The sequence below is a fragment of the Nothobranchius furzeri genome, chromosome 8 (assembly GCF_043380555.1).
Source record: "Nothobranchius furzeri strain GRZ-AD chromosome 8, NfurGRZ-RIMD1, whole genome shotgun sequence".
NCBI lineage: Eukaryota > Metazoa > Chordata > Actinopteri > Cyprinodontiformes > Nothobranchiidae > Nothobranchius > Nothobranchius furzeri.
Window position 1 is genome coordinate 30,884,398 of NC_091748.1, and position 17,521 is coordinate 30,901,918.

A 17,521-nucleotide genomic window follows, 5' to 3' on the forward strand; every position below is an offset into this window, starting at 1 on the left:
GCTGGTCCTGCTGCTGTTTTCTGCTCTGCTCGTCGGTGACTGCGCTGGTCCTTGCACTGTTTTTTGCTCTGCTCGTCGGCGTCGGCGACTGCGTAGATCCTGCTGCTGCTTTCTGCTCTGCTCGTCGGAGTCTGCGACTGCACTGGTCCTGCTGCTGTTTTCTGCTCTGCTCGTCGGCATCAGCGACTGCGCTGATGCTGTTTTCTGCTCTGCTCGTCGAGGTCAGCAACTGCGCTGATCCTGCTGCTGTTTTCTGCTCTTCTCATCGCCGTCGGCGACTGCGCTCGTCCTGCTGTTGTTTTCTGCTCTGATCGTCGGCGTCGGCGACTGCGCTGGTCGTGCTGCTGTTTTCTGCTCTGCTCGTTGGCTACTGCACTGATCCTGCTGCTGTTTTCTGCTCTGCTCGTCACCGTCGGCGACTGTGCTGGTCCTGCTGTTGTTTTCTGCTCTGATCATCAGCGTCGGCGACTGCGCTGGTCCTGCTGCTGTTTTCTTCTCTGCTCGTCGGCGTCTGCTCTGCTCGTTGGTGTCTGCGACTGCGCTGGGCCTGCTGCTGTTTTCTGCTCTGCTCGTCGGCGACTGCGCTGGTACTGCTGTTGTTTTCGCCTCTGCTCGTCGGCGTCTGCGACTGCGCTGGTCCTGCTGCTGTTTTCTGCTCTGCTCGTCGGCGACTGTGCTGATCCTGCTGCTGTTTTCTGCCCTGCTCGTAGGCGTCGGCGACTGCGCTGATCCTGCTGCTGTTTTCTGCTCTGCTCGTTGGCGACTGCGCTGGACCTGCTGCTGTTTTCTGCACTGCTCATCGGCGTCGGCTACTGCGTTGATCCTGCTGCTGTTTTCTGCTCTGCTCGTTCGCGTCTGCGACTGCGCATCTCCTGCCGCTTTTTTCTGCTCTGCTCGTCGGCGTCAGCGACTGCGCTGATCCTGCTGCTGTTTTCTGCTCTGCTCGTCGGCGTCTGCGACTGCGCATCTCCCTCTGCTTTTTTTTGCTCTGCTCGTCGGCGTCGGCGACTGCGCTGATCCTGCTGCTGTTTTCTGCTCTGCTCGTCGGCGACTGCGCTGGTCCTGCTGCTGTTTTCTGCACTGCTCATCGGCGTTGGCGACTGCGTTGATCCTGCTGCTGTTTTCTTCTCTGCTCATTGAGGTCTGCGACTGCGCATCTCCTGCTGCTTTTTTCTGCTCTGCTCTGCTCGTCAGCGTCAGCGACTGCGCTGACCCTGCTGCTGTTTTCTGCTCTGATCATCTGCGACTGCGCATCTCCTGCTGCTGTTTTTTTCTCTGCTCGTCGGCGTCAGCGACTGCGCTGATCCTGCTGCTGTTTTCTGCTCTGCACGTCGGCGTCTGCGACTGCACATCTCCTGCTGCTGTTTTTTGCTCTGCACGTCGGCGACTGCGCTGATCCTGCTGCTGTTTTCTGCTCTGCTCATCGGCGTCGGCTACTGTGCTGATCCTGCTGCTGTTTTCTGCTCTGCTTGTCTGCGTCAGCGAATGCGCTGATCCTGATGCTGTTTCCTGCTCTGCTCGTCGCTGTCGGCGACTGCGCTGGTCCTGCTGCTGTTTTCTTCTCTGCTCGTCGGCGTCTGCTCTGCTCGTCGGCGTCTGCGACTGCGCTGGTCCTGCTGCTGTATTCTGCTCTGCTCATCGGCGACTGCGCTGGTCCTGCTGGTGTTTTCTGCACTGCTCATCGGCGTCGGCGACTGCACTGGTCCTGCTGTTGTTTTCGCCTCTGCTCGTCGGCGTCTGCGACTGCGATTATCCTGCTGCTGTTTTCTGCTCTGCTCGACGGCGACTGCACAGGTCTTGCTGCTGTTTTCTGCAATGCTCATCAGCGTCGGCGACTGTGCTGATCCTGCTGCTGTTTTCTGCTCTGCTCGTAGGCGTCGGCGACTGCGCTGGTCATGCTGCTGTTTTCTGCACTGCTCATCGGCGTCTGTGACTGCGCTGGTCCTGCTGCTGTTTTCTGCTCTGCTCGTACGCGAATGAACTGGTCCTGCTGCTGTTTTCTGCACTGCTCATGTGCGTCGGCGACTGCGTTGATCCTGCTGCTGTTTTCTGCTCTGCTCATTGGCGTCTGCGACTGCACATCTCCTGATGCTGTTTTTTGCTCTGCTCGTCGGCGTCAGTGACTGCGCTTATCCTGCTGATTTTTTCTGCTCTGCTTGTCGGTGTCTGTGACTGCGCATCTCCTGCTGCTGTTTTTTGCTCTGCTCGTCGGTAACTGCGCTGGTCCTGCTGCTGTTTTCTGCTCTGCTCATCGGCGTCGGCTACTGCGCTGATCCTTCTGCTGTTTTCTGCTCTGCTTGTCTGCGTCAGTGAATGCGCTGATCCTGCTGCTGTTTCCTGCTCTGCTCGTCGCCATCGGCGACTGCGCTGGTCCTGCTGTTGTTTTCTGCTCTGATCGTCGGCGTCGGCGACTGCGCTGGTCCTGCTGCTGTTTTCTTCTCTGCTCTTCGGCGTCTGCTCTGCTCGTCGGCGTCTGTGACTGCGCATCTCCTGCTGCTGTTTTTTGCTCTGCTCGTCGGCGTCAGCGACTGTGCTGATCCTGCTGCTGTTTTCTGCCCTGCTCGTAGGCGTCGGCGACTGCGCTGAACCTGCTGCTGTTTTCTGCTCTGCTCGTCGGCGACTGCGCTGGACCTGCTGCTGTTTTCTGCACTGCTCATCGGCGTCGGCGACTGCGTTTATCCTGCTGCTGTTTTCTGCTCTGCTCGTTCGCGTCTGCGACTGCGCATCTCCTGCCGCTTTTTTCTGCTCTGCTCGTCGGCGTCAGCGATTGCGCTGATCCTGCTGCTGTTTTCTGCTCTGCTCGTCGGCGACTGCGCTGGTCCTGCTGCTGTTTTCTGCACTGCTCATCGGCGTTGGCGACTGCGTTGATCCTGCTGCTGTTTTCTGTTCTGCTCGTCGGCGTCTGCGACTGCGCATCTCCCTCTGCTTTTTTTTTTGCTCTGCTCGTCGGCGTCGGCGACTGCGCTGATCCTGCTGCTGTTTTCTGCTCTGCTCGTCGGCGACTGCGCTGGTCCTGCTGCTGTTTTCTGCACTGCTCATCGGCGTTGGCGACTGCGTTGATCCTGCTGCTGTTTTCTTCTCTGCTCATTGAGGTCTGCGACTGCGCATCTCCTGCTGCTTTTTTCTGCTCTGCTCTGCTCGTCAGCGTCAGCGACTGCGCTGACCCTGCTGCTGTTTTCTGCTCTGATCATCTGCGACTGCGCATCTCCTGCTGCTGTTTTTTTCTCTGCTCGTCGGCGTCAGCGACTGCGCTGATCCTGCTGCTGTTTTCTGCTCTGCACGTCGGCGTCTGCGACTGCACATCTCCTGCTGCTGTTTTTTGCTCTGCACGTCGGCGACTGCGCTGATCCTGCTGCTGTTTTCTGCTCTGCTCATCGGCGTCGGCTACTGCGCTGATCCTGCTGCTGTTTTCTGCTCTGCTTGTCTGCGTCAGCGAATGCGCTGATCCTAATGCTGTTTCCTGCTCTGCTCGTCGCTGTCGGCGACTGCGCTGGTCCTGCTGCTGTTTTCTTCTCTGCTCGTCGGCGTCTGCTCTGCTCGTCGGCGTCTGCGACTGCGCTGGTCCTGCTGCTGTATTCTGCTCTGCTCATCGGCGACTGCGCTGGTCCTGCTGGTGTTTTCTGCACTGCTCATCGGCGTCGGCGACTGCACTGGTCCTGCTGTTGTTTTCGCCTCTGCTCGTCGGCGTCTGCGACTGCGATTATCCTGCTGCTGTTTTCTGCTCTGCTCGAAGGCGACTGCGCGGGTCTTGCTGCTGTTTTCTGCACTGCTCATCAGCGTCGGCGACTGTGCTGATCCTGCTGCTGTTTTCTGCTCTGCTCGTAGGCGTCGGCGACTGCGCTGGTCATGCTGCTTTTTTCTGCACTGCTCATCGGCGTCTGTGACTGCGCTGGTCCTGCTGCTGTTTTCTGCTCTGCTCGTACGCGAATGCACTGGTCCTGCTGCTGTTTTCTGCACTGCTCATGTGCGTCGGCGACTGCGTTGATCCTGCTGCTGTTTTCTGCTCTGCTCATTGGCGTCTGCGACTGCACATCTCCTGATGCTGTTTTTTGCTCTGCTCGTCGGCGTCAGTGACTGCGCTTATCCTGCTGATTTTTTCTGCTCTGCTCGTCGGTGTCTGCGACTGCGCATCTCCTGCTGCTGTTTTTTGCTCTGCTCGTCGGTGACTGCGCTGGTCCTGCTGCTGTTTTCTGCTCTGCTCATCGGCGTCGGCTACTGCGCTGATCCTTCTGCTGTTTTCTGCTCTGCTTGTCTGCGTCAGTGAATGCGCTGATCCTGCTGCTGTTTCCTGCTCTGCTCGTCGCCGTCGGCGACTGCGCTGGTCCTGCTGTTGTTTTCTGCTCTGATCGTCGGCGTCGGCGACTGCGCTGGTCCTGCTTCTGTTTTCTTCTCTGCTCGTCGGCGTCTGTGACTGCGCATCTCCTGCTGCTGTTTTTTGCTCTGCTCGTCGGCGTTGGCGACTGCGCTGATCCTGCTGCTGTTTTCTGCTCTGCTCGTCGGCGACTGCGCTGGACCTGCTGCTGTTTTCTGCACTGCTCATCGGCGTCGGCGACTGCGTTTATCCTGCTGCTGTTTTCTGCTCTGCTCGTTGGCGTCTGCGACGGCGCATCTCCTGCCGCTTTTTTCTGCTCTGCTCGTCGGCGTCAGCGACAGCGCTGATCCTGCTGCTGTTTTCTGCTCTGCTCGTCGGCGTCTGCGACTGCGAATGTCCTGCTGCTGTTTTTTTGCTCTGCTCTTCGGCGACTGCGCTGATCCTGCTGCTGTTTTCTGCTCTGCTCATTGGCGTCAGCGACTGGGCTGATCCTGCAGCTGTTTTCTGCTCTGCTCGTCGGCGTCAGCGACTGGGCTGGTCCTGCTGTTGTTTTCTGCTCTGATCGCCGGCGTCGGCGACTGCGCTGGTCCTGCTGCTGTTTTCATCTCTGCTCGTCGGCGTCTGCTCTGCTCGTCGTCGTCTGCGCTGGTCCTGCTGCTGTTTTCTGCTCTGCTCGTCGGCGACTGCTCTGGTCCTGCAGTTGTTTTCGCCTCTGCTCATCGGCGTCTGCTCTGCTCATCGGCGTCTGCGACTGCGCTGGTCATGCTGCTGTTTTCTGCTCTGCTCGTTGGCGTCAGTGACTGCGCTGACCCTGCTGCTGATTTCTGCTCTGATCGTCTGCGACTGCGCATCTCCTGCTGCGGTTTTTTGCTCTGCTCGTCGGTGTCAGCGACTGCGCTGATCCTGCTGCTGTTTTCTGCTCTGCTCGTCGGTGTCTGCGACTGCGCTGTTCCTGCTGCTGTTTTCTGCTCTGCTCGTCGGCGACTGCGCTGATCCTGCTGCTGTTTTCTGCTCTGCTCGTAGGCGTCGGCGACTGCGCTGGTCCTCCTGCTGTTTTCTGCACTGCTCATCGGCGTCGGCGACTGCGCCGATCCTGCTGCTGTTTTCTGCTCTGCTCGTAGGCGTGGCCGACTGCGCTGGTCCTGCTGCTGTTTTCTGCTCTGCTCGTCGGCGACTGCGCTGGTCCTGCTGCTGTTTTCTTCACTGCTCATTGGCGTCGGCGACTGCGCTGATCCTGCTGCTGTTTTCTGCACTGCTCGTCGGTGTCAGCGACTACGCTGATCCTGCTGCTGTTTTCTGCTCTGCTCATCGGCGTCTGCGACTGCGCTGGTCCTGCTGCTGTTTTTTGCTCTGCTCGTCGGCATCGGTGACTGCGCTGATCCTGCTGCTGCTTTCTGCTCTGCTCGTCGGAGTCTGCGACTGCGCTCGTCCTGCTGCTGTTTTCTGCTCTGCTCATCAGCGTCTGCGACTGCGCTGGTCCTGCTGCTGTTTTTTGCTCTGCTTGTCGGCGTCGGTGACTGCGCTGATCATGCTGTTGTTATCTGCTCTGATCGTCGGCGTCGGCGACTGCGCCGGTCCTGCTGTTGTTTTCTGCTCTGCTCATCGGGCGTCTGCTACTGCGCTGATCCTGCTGCTATTTTCTGCTCTGCTCATCGGCGTCAGCGACTGGGCTGATCCTGCTGCTGTTTTCTGCTCTGCTCGTCTGCGTCAGCGAATGGGCTGATCCTGCTGCTGTTTTCTGCTCTGCTCGTCGCCGTCAGCGCTGATCCTGCTGCTGTTTCCTGCTCTGCTCGTCGCCGTCGGCGACTGCGCTGGTCCTGCTGTTGTTTTCTTCTCTGCTTGTCGGCGTCTGCTCTGCTCGTCGGCGTCAGCGACTGCACTGGTCCTGCTGCTGTTTTCTGCTCTGCTTGTCGGTGACTGCGCTGGTCCTTGCACTGTTTTTTGCTCTGCTCGTCGGCGTCGGCGACTGCGTAGATCCTGCTGCTGCTTTCTGCTCTGCTCGTCGGAGTCTGCGACTGCACTGGTCCTGCTGCTGTTTTCTGCTCTGCTCATCGGCATCAGCGACTGCGCTGATGCTGTTTTCTGCTCTGCTCGTCGAGGTCAGCAACTGCGCTGATCCTGCTGCTGTTTTCTGCTCTTCTCATCGCCGTCGGCGACTGCGCTCGTCCTGCTGTTGTTTTCTGCTCTGATCGTCGGCGTCGGCGACTGCACTGATCCTGCTGCTGTTTTCTGCTCTGCTCGTCACCGTCGGCGACTGTGCTGGTCCTGCTGTTGTTTTCTGCTCTGATCATCAGCGTCGGCGACTGCGCTGGTCCTGCTGCTGTTTTCTTCTCTGCTTGTCGGCGTCTGCTCTGCTCGTTGGTGTCTGCGACTGCGCTGGGCCTGCTGCTGTTTTCTGCTCTGCTCGTCGGCGACTGCGCTGGTACTGCTGTTGTTTTCGCCTCTGCTCGTCGGCGTCTGCGACTGCGCTGGTCCTGCTGCTGTTTTCTGCTCTGCTCGTCGGCGACTGTGCTGATCCTGCTGCTGTTTTCTGCCCTGCTCGTAGGCGTCGTCGACTGCGCTGATCCTGCTGCTGTTTTCTGCTCTGCTCGTTGGCGACTGCGCTGGACCTGCTGCTGTTTTCTGCACTGCTCATCGGCGTCGGCTACTGCGTTGATCCTGCTGCTGTTTTCTGCTCTGCTCGTTCGCGTCTGCGACTGCGCATCTCCTGCCGCTTTTTTCTGCTCTGCTCGTCGGCGTCAGCGACGGCGCTGATCCTGCTGCTGTTTTCTGCTCTGCTCGTCGGCGTCTGCGACTGCGCATCTCCCTCTGCTTTTTTTTGCTCTGCTCGTCGGCGTCGGCGACTGCGCTGATCCTGCTGCTGTTTTCTGCTCTGCTCGTCGGCGACTGCGCTGGTCCTGCTTCTGTTTTCTGCACTGCTCATTGGCGTTGGCGACTGCGTTGATCCTGTTGCTGTTTTCTTCTCTGCTCATTGAGGTCTGCGACTGCGCATCTCCTGCTGCTTTTTTCTGCTCTGCTCTGCTCGTCAGCGTCAGCGACTGCGCTGACCCTGCTGCTGTTTTCTGCTCTGATCATCTGCGACTGCGCATCTCCTGCTGCTGTTTTTTTCTCTGCTCGTCGGCGTCAGCGACTGCGCTGATCCTGCTGCTGTTTTCTGCTCTGCACGTCGGCGTCTGCGACTGCACATCTCCTGCTGCTGTTTTTTGCTTTGCACGTCGGCGACTGCGCTGATCCTGCTGCTGTTTTCTGCTCTGCTCATCGGCGTCGGCTACTGTGCTGATCCTGCTGCTGTTTTCTGCTCTGCTTGTCTGCGTCAGCAAATGCGCTGATCCTGATGCTGTTTCCTGCTCTGCTCGTCGCTGTCGGCGACTGCGCTGGTCCTGCTGCTGTTTTCTTCTCTGCTCGTCGGCGTCTGCTCTGCTCGTCGGCGTCTGCGACTGCGCTGGTCCTGCTGCTGTATTCTGCTCTGCTCATCGGCGACTGCGCTGGTCCTGCTGGTGTTTTCTGCACTGCTCATCGGCGTCGGCGACTGCACTGGTCCTGCTGTTGTTTTCGCCTCTGCTCGTCGGCGTCTGCGACTGCGATTATCCTGCTGCTGTTTTCTGCTCTGCTCGACGGCGACTGCGCAGGTCTTGCTGCTGTTTTCTGCACTGCTCATCAGCGTCGGCGACTGTGCTGATCCTGCTGCTGTTTTCTGCTCTGCTCGTAGGCGTCGGCGACTGCGCTGGTCATGCTGCTGTTTTCTGCACTGCTCATCGGCGTCTGTGACTGCGCTGGTCCTGCTGCTGTTTTCTGCTCTGCTCGTACGCGAATGAACTGGTCCTGCTGCTGTTTTCTGCACTGCTCATGTGCGTCGGCGACTGCGTTGATCCTGCTGCTGTTTTCTGCTCTGCTCATTGGCGTCTGCGACTGCACATCTCCTGATGCTGTTTTTTGCTCTGCTCGTCGGCGTCAGTGACTGCGCGTATCCTGCTGATTTTTTCTGCTCTGCTTGTCGGTGTCTGTGACTGCGCATCTCCTGCTGCTGTTTTTTGCTCTGCTCGTCGGTAACTGCGCTGGTCCTGCTGCTGTTTTCTGCTCTGCTCATCGGCGTCGGCTACTGCGCTGATCCTTCTGCTGTTTTCTGCTCTGCTTGTCTGCGTCAGTGAATGCGCTGATCCTGCTGCTGTTTCCTGCTCTGCTCGTCGCCATCGGCGACTGCGCTGGTCCTGCTGTTGTTTTCTGCTCTGATCGTCGGCGTCGGCGACTGCGCTGGTCCTGCTGCTGTTTTCTTCTCTGCTCTTCGGCGTCTGCTCTGCTCGTCGGCGTCTGTGACTGCGCATCTCCTGCTGCTGTTTTTTGCTCTGCTCGTCGGCGTTGGCGACTGCGCTGATCCTGCTGCTGTTTTCTGCTCTGCTCGTCGGCGACTGCGCTGGACCTGCTGCTGTTTTCTGCACTGCTCATCGGCGTCGGCGACTGCGTTTATCCTGCTGCTGTTTTCTGCTCTGCTCGTTGGCGTCTGCGACTGCGCATCTCCTGCCGCTTTTTTCTGCTCTGCTCGTCGGCGTCAGCGACAGCGCTGATCCTGCTGCTGTTTTCTGCTCTGCTCATTGGCGTCTGCGACTGCACATCTCCTGATGCTGTTTTTTGCTCTGCTCGTCGGTGTCAGTGACTGCGCTTATCCTGCTGATTTTTTCTGCTCTGCTCGTCGGTGTCTGCGACTGCGCATCTCCTGCTGCTGTTTTTTGCTCTGCTCGTCGGTGACTGCGCTGGTCCTGCTGCTGTTTTCTGCTCTGCTCATCGGCGTCGGCTACTGCGCTGATCCTTCTGCTGTTTTCTGCTCTGCTTTTCTGCGTCAGTGAATGCGCTGATCCTGCTGCTGTTTCCTGCTCTGCTCGTCGCCGTCGGCGACTGCGCTGGTCCTGCTGTTGTTTTCTGCTCTGATCGTCGGCGTCGGCGACTGCGCTGGTCCTGCTGCTGTTTTCTTCTCTGCTCGTCGGCGTCTGCTCTGCTCGTCGGCGTCTGTGACTGCGCATCTCCTGCTGCTGTTTTTTGCTCTGCTCGTCGGCGTTGGCAACTGCGCTGATCCTGCTGCTGTTTTCTGCTCTGCTCGTCGTCGACTGCGCTGGACCTGCTGCTGTTTTCTGCACTGCTCATCGGCGTCGGTGACTGCGTTTATCCTGCTGCTGTTTTCTGCTCTGCTCGTTGGCGTCTGCGACTGCGCATCTCCTGCCGCTTTTTTCTGCTCTGCTCGTCGGCGTCAGCGACAGCGCTGATCCTGCTGCTGTTTTCTGCTCTGCTCGTCGGCGTCTGCGACTGCGCATATCCTGCTGCTGTTTTTTGCTCTGCTCGTCTGCGTCAGCGACTGCGCTGATCCTGCTGCTGTTTTTTGCTCAGGTCGTCGGCGTCTGCGACTGCACTGGTGCTGCTGCTGTTTTCTGCTCTGCTCGTCGGCGACTGAGCTCATCCTGCTGCTGTTTTCTGCTCTGCTCGTAGGCGTCGGCGACATTTGCTGGTCCTGCTGCTGTTTTCTGCACTGCTCATCGGCGTCGGCGACTGCGCTGATCCTGCTGCTGTTTTCTGCTTTGCTCGTAGGTGTCACCGACTGCGCTGGTCCTGCTGCTGTTTTCTGCTCTGCTCGTCGGCGACTGCGCTGGTCCTGCTGCTGTTTTCTGCACTGCTCATCAGCGTCGGCGACTGTGTTGATCCTGCTGCTGTTTTCTGCTCTGCTCGTTGGCGTCTGCGACTGCGCTGATCCTGCTGCTGTTTTCTGCTCTCCTCGTCGGTGTCAGCGACTACGCTGATCCTGCTGCTGTTTTCTGCTCTGCTCGTCGGCGTCTGCGACTGCGCTGTTCCTGCTGCTTTTTTTGCTCTGCTCGTCGGCGTCGGCGACTGCGCTGATCCTGCTGCTTTCTGCTCTGTTCGTCGGCGTCTGCGACTGCGCTGATCCTGCTGCTGTTTTCTGCTCTGCTCGTCGGCGTCGGCGACTGCTCTGGTCCTGCTGCTGTTTTCTTCTCTGCTCGTCGGCGTCGGCGACTGCGCTGGTCCTGCTGCTGTTTTCTGCTCTGCTCGTCGGTAACAGCGACTGCACTAATGCTGTTTTCTGCTCTGCTCGTCGAGGTCAGCGACTGCGCTGGTCGTGCTGTTGTTTTCTGCACTGCTCATCGGCGTCTGCTACTGCGCTGATCCTGCTGCTATTTTCTGCTCTGCTCATCGGCGTCAGCGACTGGGCTGATCCTGCTGCTGTTTTCTGCTCTGCTCGTCTGCGTCAGCGAATGCGCTGATCCTGCTGCTGTTTTCGGCTCTGCTCGTCGCCGTCAGCGCTGATCCTGCTGCTGTTCCCTGCTCTGCTCGTCGCCGTCGGCGACTCTGCTGGTCCTGCTGTTGTTTTCTTCTCTGCTCGTCGGCGTCTGCTCTGCTCATCGGTGTCTGCGACTGCGCTGGTCCTGCTGCTGTTTTCTGCTCTGCTCGTCGGTGACTGCGCTGGTCCTGCTGCTGTTTTCTGCACTGCTCATCGGCTTCGGCGACTGCGCTGATCCTGCTGCTGTTTTCTGCACTGCTAATTGGCGTCGGCGACTGCGCTGATCCTGCTGCTGTTTTCTGCACTGCTCATCGGCGTCAGCGACTGCGCTGGTCCTGCTGTTGTTTTCGCCTCTGCTCGTCGGCGTCTGCGACTGCGCTGGTCCTGCTGCTGTTTTCTGCTCTGCTCGTCGGCGACTGCGCTGGTCCTGCTGCTGTTTTCTGCACTGCTCATCGGCGTCGGCAACCGCGTAGATCCTGCTGCTGTTTTCTGCTCTGCTTGTTGGCGTCTGCGACTGCACATCTCCTGCTGCTTTTTTCTGCTCTGCTCATCGGCGTCAGCGACTGCGCTGATCCTGCTGCTGTTTTCTGCTCTTCTCGTCGGCGTCTGAGACTGCGCATCTCCTGCCGCTGTTTTTTGCTCTGTGAGTCGGCGACTGCGCTTATCCTGCTGCTGTTTTCTGCTCTGCTCATCAGCGTCAGCGACTGCGCTGGTCCTGCTGCTGTTTTCTGCTCTGCTCGTCGGCGTCGGCGCTGATCCTGCTGCTGTTTCCTGCTCTGCTCGTCGCCGTCGGCGACTGCACTGGTCCTGCTGTTGTTTTCTGCTCTGATTGTCGGCGTTGGCGACTGCGCTGGTCCTGCTGCTGTTTTCTGCTCTGCTCGTCGGCGTCGGTGACTGCACTGACCCTGCAGCTGTTTTCTGCTCTGCTTGTCGGCGTCGGCTACTGCGGTGTTCCTGCTGCTATTTTCTGCTCTGCTCATCGGCATCAGCGACTGGGATGATCCTGCTGCTGTTTCCTGCTCTGCTTGTCTGCGTCGGCGAATGCGCTGATCCTGCTGCTGTTTCCTGCTCTGCTCGTCGCCGTCGGCGACTGCGCTGGTCCTGCTATTGTTTTCTGCTCTGATCGTCGGCTACTGCGCTGGTATTGCTGCTGTTTTCTTCTCTGCTTGTCGGCGTCTGCTCTGCTCGTCTGCGTCTGCGACTGCGCTGGTCCTGCTGCTGTTTTCTGCTCTGCTCATCGTCGACTGCGCTGGTCCTGCTGTTGTTTTCGCCTCTGATCGTTGGCGTCTGCGACTGCGCTGGTCCTGCTGCTTTTTTCTGCACTGCTCATCGGCGTCGGCGACTGTGCTGATCCTGCTGCTGTTTTCTGCTCTGCTTGTAGGCATCGGCGACTGCGCTGGTCCTGCTGCTGTTTTCTGCACTGCTCATCGGCGTCGGCGACTGCGCTGATCCTGCTGCTGTTTTCTGCTCTGCTCGTTGGCGTCTGCGACTGTGCATCTCCTGCCGCTTTTTTCTGCTCTGCTTGTCGGCGTCAGCGACTGTGCTGATCCTGCTGCTGTTTTCTGCTCTGCTCGTCGGCGTCTGCGACTGCGCATCTCCTGCTGCTGTTTTTTGCTCTGCTCGTCGGCGTCGACGACTGCGCTGATCCTGCTGCTGTTTTCTGCTCTGCTCATCGGCGTCAGCGACTGGGCTGATGCTGCTGCTGTTTTCTGCTCTGCTCGTCTGCGTCAGCGAATCCGCTGATCCTGCTGCTGTTTCCTGCTCTGCTCGTCGCCGTCGGCGACTTCGCTGGTCCTGCTGTTGTTTTCTGCTCTGATCGCCGGAGTCGGCGACTGCGCTGGTCCTGCTGCTGTTTTCTTCTCTGCTCGTCGGCGTCTGCTCTGCTCGTCGGCGTCTGCGCTGGTCCTGCTGTTGTTTTCTGCTCTGCTCGTCGGCGACTGCGCTGGTCCTGCTCGTTTTCTGCTCTGCTCGTCGGCGTCTGCTCTGCTCATTGGCGTCTGCGACTGCGCTGGTCCTGCTGCTGTTTTCTGCTCTGCTCATTGGCGTCTGCGACTGCACATCTCCTGCTGCCTTTTTCTCCTCTGCTCGTCGGCGTCAGTGACTGCGCTGACCCTGCTGACCCTGCTGCTGTTTTCTGCTCTGATCGTCTGCGACTGTGCATCTCCTGCTGCTGTTTTTTGCTCTGCTCGTCGGCGTCAGCGACTGCGCTGAGCCTGCTGCTGTTTTCTGCTCTGATTGTCTGCGACTATGCATCTCCTGCTGCTTTTTTCTGCTCTGCTCGTCGGCGTCAGCGACTGCGCTGACCCTGCTGCTGTTTTCTGCTCTGATCGTCTGCGACTGTGCATCTCCTGCTGCTGTTTTATGCTCTGCTCGTCGGCGTCAGCGACTGCGCATCTCCTGCTGCTGTTTTTTGCTCCGCTCATCGGCAACTGTGCTTGTCCTGCTGCTGTTTCCTGCTCTGCTCGTCGCCGTCGGCGACTGCGCTGGTCCTGCTGTTGTTTTCTGCTCTGATCGTCGGCGTCGGCGACTGCGCTGGTCCTGCTGCTGTTTTCTTCTCTGCTCGTCGGCGTCTGCTCTGCTCGTCGGCGTCTGCGACTGCGCTGGGCCTGCTGCTGTTTTCTGCTCTGCTCGTCGGCGACTGCGCTGGTCCTGGTGGTGTTTTCTGCACTGCTCATCGGCGTCGGCGACTGCGCTGGTCCTGCTGTTGTTTTCGCCTCTGCTCGTCGGCGTCTGTGACTGCGCTGGTCCTGCTGCTGTTTTCTGCTCTGCTCGTCTGCGACTGCGCTGGTCCTGCTGCTGTTTTCTGCACTGCTCATCGGCGTCGGCGACTGTGCTGATCCTGCTGCTGTTTTCTGCCCTAATCGTAGGTGTTGGCGACTGCGCTGGTCCTGCTGCTGTTGTCTGCACTGCTCATCGGCGTCGGCGACTGTGCTGATCCTGCTGCTGTTTTCTGCTCTGCTCGTCGGCGACTGCGCTGGACCTGCTGCTGTTTTCTGCACTGCTCGTCGCCGTCGGCGACTTCGCTGGTCCTGCATTTGTTTTCAGCTCTGATCGCCGGCGTCGGCGACTGCGCTGGTCCTGCTGCTGTTTTCTTCTCTGCTCGTCGGCGTCTGCTCTGCTCGTCGGCATCTGCGCTGGTCCTGCTGTTGTTTTCTGCTCAGCTCATCGGCGACTGCGCTGGTCCTGCTCTTGTTTTCTCTTCTGCTCGTCGGCGTCTGCTCTGCTAATTGGCGTCTGCGACTGCGCTGGTCCTGCTGCTGTTTTCTGCTCTGCTCATTGGCGTCTGCGCATCTCCTGCTGCTTTTTTCTGCTCTGCTCGTCGGCGTCAGCGACTGCGCTGACCCTGCTGCTGTTTTCTGCTCTGATCGTCTGCGACTGTGCATCTCCTGCTGCTGTTTTTTGCTCTGCTCGTCGGCGTCAGCGACTGCGCTGACCCTGCTGCTGTTTTCTGCTCTGATCGTCTGCGACTGCGCATCTCCTGCTGCTTTTTTCTGCTCTGCTCGTCAGCGTCAGCGACTGCTCTGACCCTGCTGCTGTTTTCTGCTCTGATCGCCGGCGTCGGCGACTGCACTGGTCCTGCTGCTGTTTTCATCTCTGCTCGTCGGCGTCTGCTCTGCTCGTCGGCGTCTGCGCTGGTCCTGCTGCTGTTTTCTGCTCTGCTCGTCGGTGACTGCTCTGGTCCTGCAGTTGTTTTCGCCTCTGCTCGTCGGCGTCTGCTCTGCTCATCGGCGTCTGCGACTGCGCTGTTCATGCTGCTGTTTTCTGCTCTGCTCATTGGCGTCTGCGACTGCGCATCTCCTGCTGCTTTTTTCTGCTCTGCTCGTTGGCGTCAGCGACTGCGCTGAACCTGCTGCTGATTTCTGCTCTGATCGTCTACGACTGTGCATCTCCTGCTGCTGTTTTTTGCTCTGCTCGTCGGTGTCGGCGACTGCGTTGATCCTGCTGCTGTTTTCTGCTCTGCTCTTCAGCGTCAGCGACTGAGCTGATCCTGCTGCTGTTTTCTGCTCTGCTCGTCGGCGTCTGCGACTGCTCTGGTCCTGCTGCTGTTTTTTGCTCTGCTCGGCGTCAGCGACTGCGCTGATCCTGCTGCTGCTTTCTGCTCTGCTCGTCGGCGTCTGCGACTGCGCTGGTCCTGCTGCTGTTTTCTGCTCTGCTCTTCGAGGTCAGCAACTGCGCTGATCCTGCTGCTGTTTTCTGCTCTGCTCATCGGCGTCGGCGACTGCTCTGGTCCTGCTGTTGTTTTCTGCTCTGCTCGTCTGCGTCAGCGACTGCGCATCTCCTGCTGCTGTTTTTTGCTCCGCTCATCGGCAACTGTGCTTGTTCTGCTGCTGTTTCCTGCTCTGCTCGTCGCCGTCGGCGACTGCGCTGGTCCTGCTGTTGTTTTCTGCTCTGATCGTCGGCGTCGGCGACTGCGCTGGTCCTGCTGCTGTTTTCTTCTCTGCTCGTCGGCGTCTGCTCTGCTCGTTGGCGTCTGCGACTGCGCTGGGCCTGCTGCTGTTTTCTGCTCTGCTCGTCGGCGACTGCGCTGGTCCTGGTGGTGTTTTCTGCACTGCTCATCGGCGTCGGCGACTGCGCTGGTCCTGCTGTTGTTTTCGCCTCTGCTCGTCGGCGTCTGCGACTGCGCTGGTCCTGCTGCTGTTTTCTGCTCTGCTCGTCTGCGACTGCGCTGGTCCTGCTGCTGTTTTCTGCACTGCTCATCGGCGTCGGCGACTGTGCTGATCCTGCTGCTGTTTTCTGCCCTAATCGTAGGTGTTGGCGACTGCGCTGGTCCTGCTGCTGTTGTCTGCACAGCTCATCAGCGTCGGCGACTGTGCTGATCCTGCTGCTGTTTTCTGCTCTGCTCGTCGGCGACTGCGCTGGACCTGCTGCTGTTTTCTGCACTGCTCGTCGCCGTCGGCGACTTCGCTGGTCCTGCAATTGTTTTCAGCTCTGATCGCCGGCGTCGGCGACTGAGCTGGTCCTGCTGCTGTTTTCTTCTCTGCTCGTCGGCGTCTGCTCTGCTCGTCGGCATCTGCGCTGGTCCTGCTGTTGTTTTCTGCTCAGCTCATCGGCGACTGCGCTGGTCCTGCTCTTGTTTTCTCTTCTGCTCGTCGGCGTCTGCTCTGCTAATTGCCGTCTACGACTGCGCTGGTCCTGCTGCTGTTTTCTGCTCTGCTCATTGGCGTCTGCGCATCTCCTGCTGCTTTTTTCTGCTCTGCTCGTCGGCGTCAGCGACTGCGCTGACACTGCTGCTGTTTTCTGCTCTGATCGTCTGCGACTGTGCATCTCCTGCTGCTGTTTTTTGCTCTGCTCGTCGGCGTCAGCGACTGCGCTGACCCTGCTGCTGTTTTCTGCTCTGATCGTCTGCGACTGCGCATCTCCTGCTGCTTTTTTCTGCTCTGCTCGTCAGCGTCAGCGACTGCTCTGACCCTGCTGCTGTTTTCTGCTCTGATCGCCGGCGTCGGCGACTGCACTGGTCCTGCTGCTGTTTTCATCTCTGCTCGTCGGCGTCTGCTCTGCTCGTCGGCGTCTGCGCTGGTCCTGCTGCTGTTTTCTGCTCTGCTCGTCGGTGACTGCTCTGGTCCTGCAGTTGTTTTCGCCTCTGCTCGTCGGCGTCTGCTCTGCTCATCGGCGTCTGCGACTGCGCTGTTCATGCTGCTGTTTTCTGCTCTGCTCATTGGCGTCTGCGACTGCGCATCTCCTGCTGCTTTTTTCTGCTCTGCTCGTTGGCGTCAGCGACTGCGCTGAACCTGCTGCTGATTTCTGCTCTGATCGTCTACGACTGCGCATCTCCTGCTGCTGTTTTTTGCTCTGCTCGTCGGTGTCAGCGACTACGCTGATCCTGCTGCTGTTTTCTGCTCTGCTCGTCGGTGTCTGCGACTGCGCTGGTCCTGCTGCTGTTTTCTGCTCTGCTCGTCGGCGACTGCGCTGATCCTGCTGCTGTTTTCTGCTCTGCTCGTAGGCGTCGGCGACTGCGCTGGTCTTCCTGCTGTTTTCTGAACTGCTCATCGGCGTCGGCGACTGCACTGATCCTGCTGCTGTTTTCTGCTTTGCTCGTAGGCGTCGCCGACTGCGCTGGTCCTGCTGCTGTTTTCTGCTGTGCTCGTCGGCGACTGCGCTGGTCCTGCTGCTGTTTTCTGCACTGCTCATCGGCGTCGGCGACTGCGTTGATCCTGCTGCTGTTTTCTGCTCTGCTCGTTGGCGTCTGCGACTGCGCATCTCCTGCTGCTTTTTTCTGCTCTGCTCTTCAGCGTCAGCGACTGAGCTGATCCTGCTGCTGTTTTCTGCTCTGCTCGTCGGCGTCTGCGACTGCTCTGGTCCTGCTGCTGTTTTTTGCTCTGCTCGGCGTCAGCGACTGCGCTGATCCTGCTGCTGCTTTCTGCTCTGCTCGTCGGCGTCTGCGACTGCGCTGGTCCTGCTGCTGTTTTCTGCTCTGCTCTTCGAGGTCAGCAACTGCGCTGATCCTGCTGCTGTTTTCTGCTCTGCTCGTCGCCGTCGGCGACAGCACTCGTCCTGCTGTTGTTTTCTGCTCTGATCGTCGGCGTCGGCGACTGCGCTGGTCCTCCTGCTGTTTTCTGCTCTGCTCATCGGCGTCTGCGACTGCGCTGACCCTGCTGCTGATTTCTGCTCTGATCGTCTGCGACTGCGCATCTCCTGCTGCTGTTTTTTGCTCTGCTCGTCGGTGTCAGCGACTGAGCTGATCCTGCTGCTGTTTTCTGCTCTGCTCGTTGGGCGTCTGCGACTGCGCTGGTCCTGCTGCTGTTTTCTGCTCTGCTCATCGGCGACTGCGCTGATCCTGCTGCTGTTTTCTGCTCTGCTCGTCGGCGACTGCGCTGATCCTGCTGCTGTTTTCTGCTCTGCTCGTAGGCGTCGGCGACTGCGCTGGTCCTGCTGCTGTTTTCTGCACTGCTCATCGGCGACTGCGCTGTTCCTGCTGCTGTTTTCTGCTT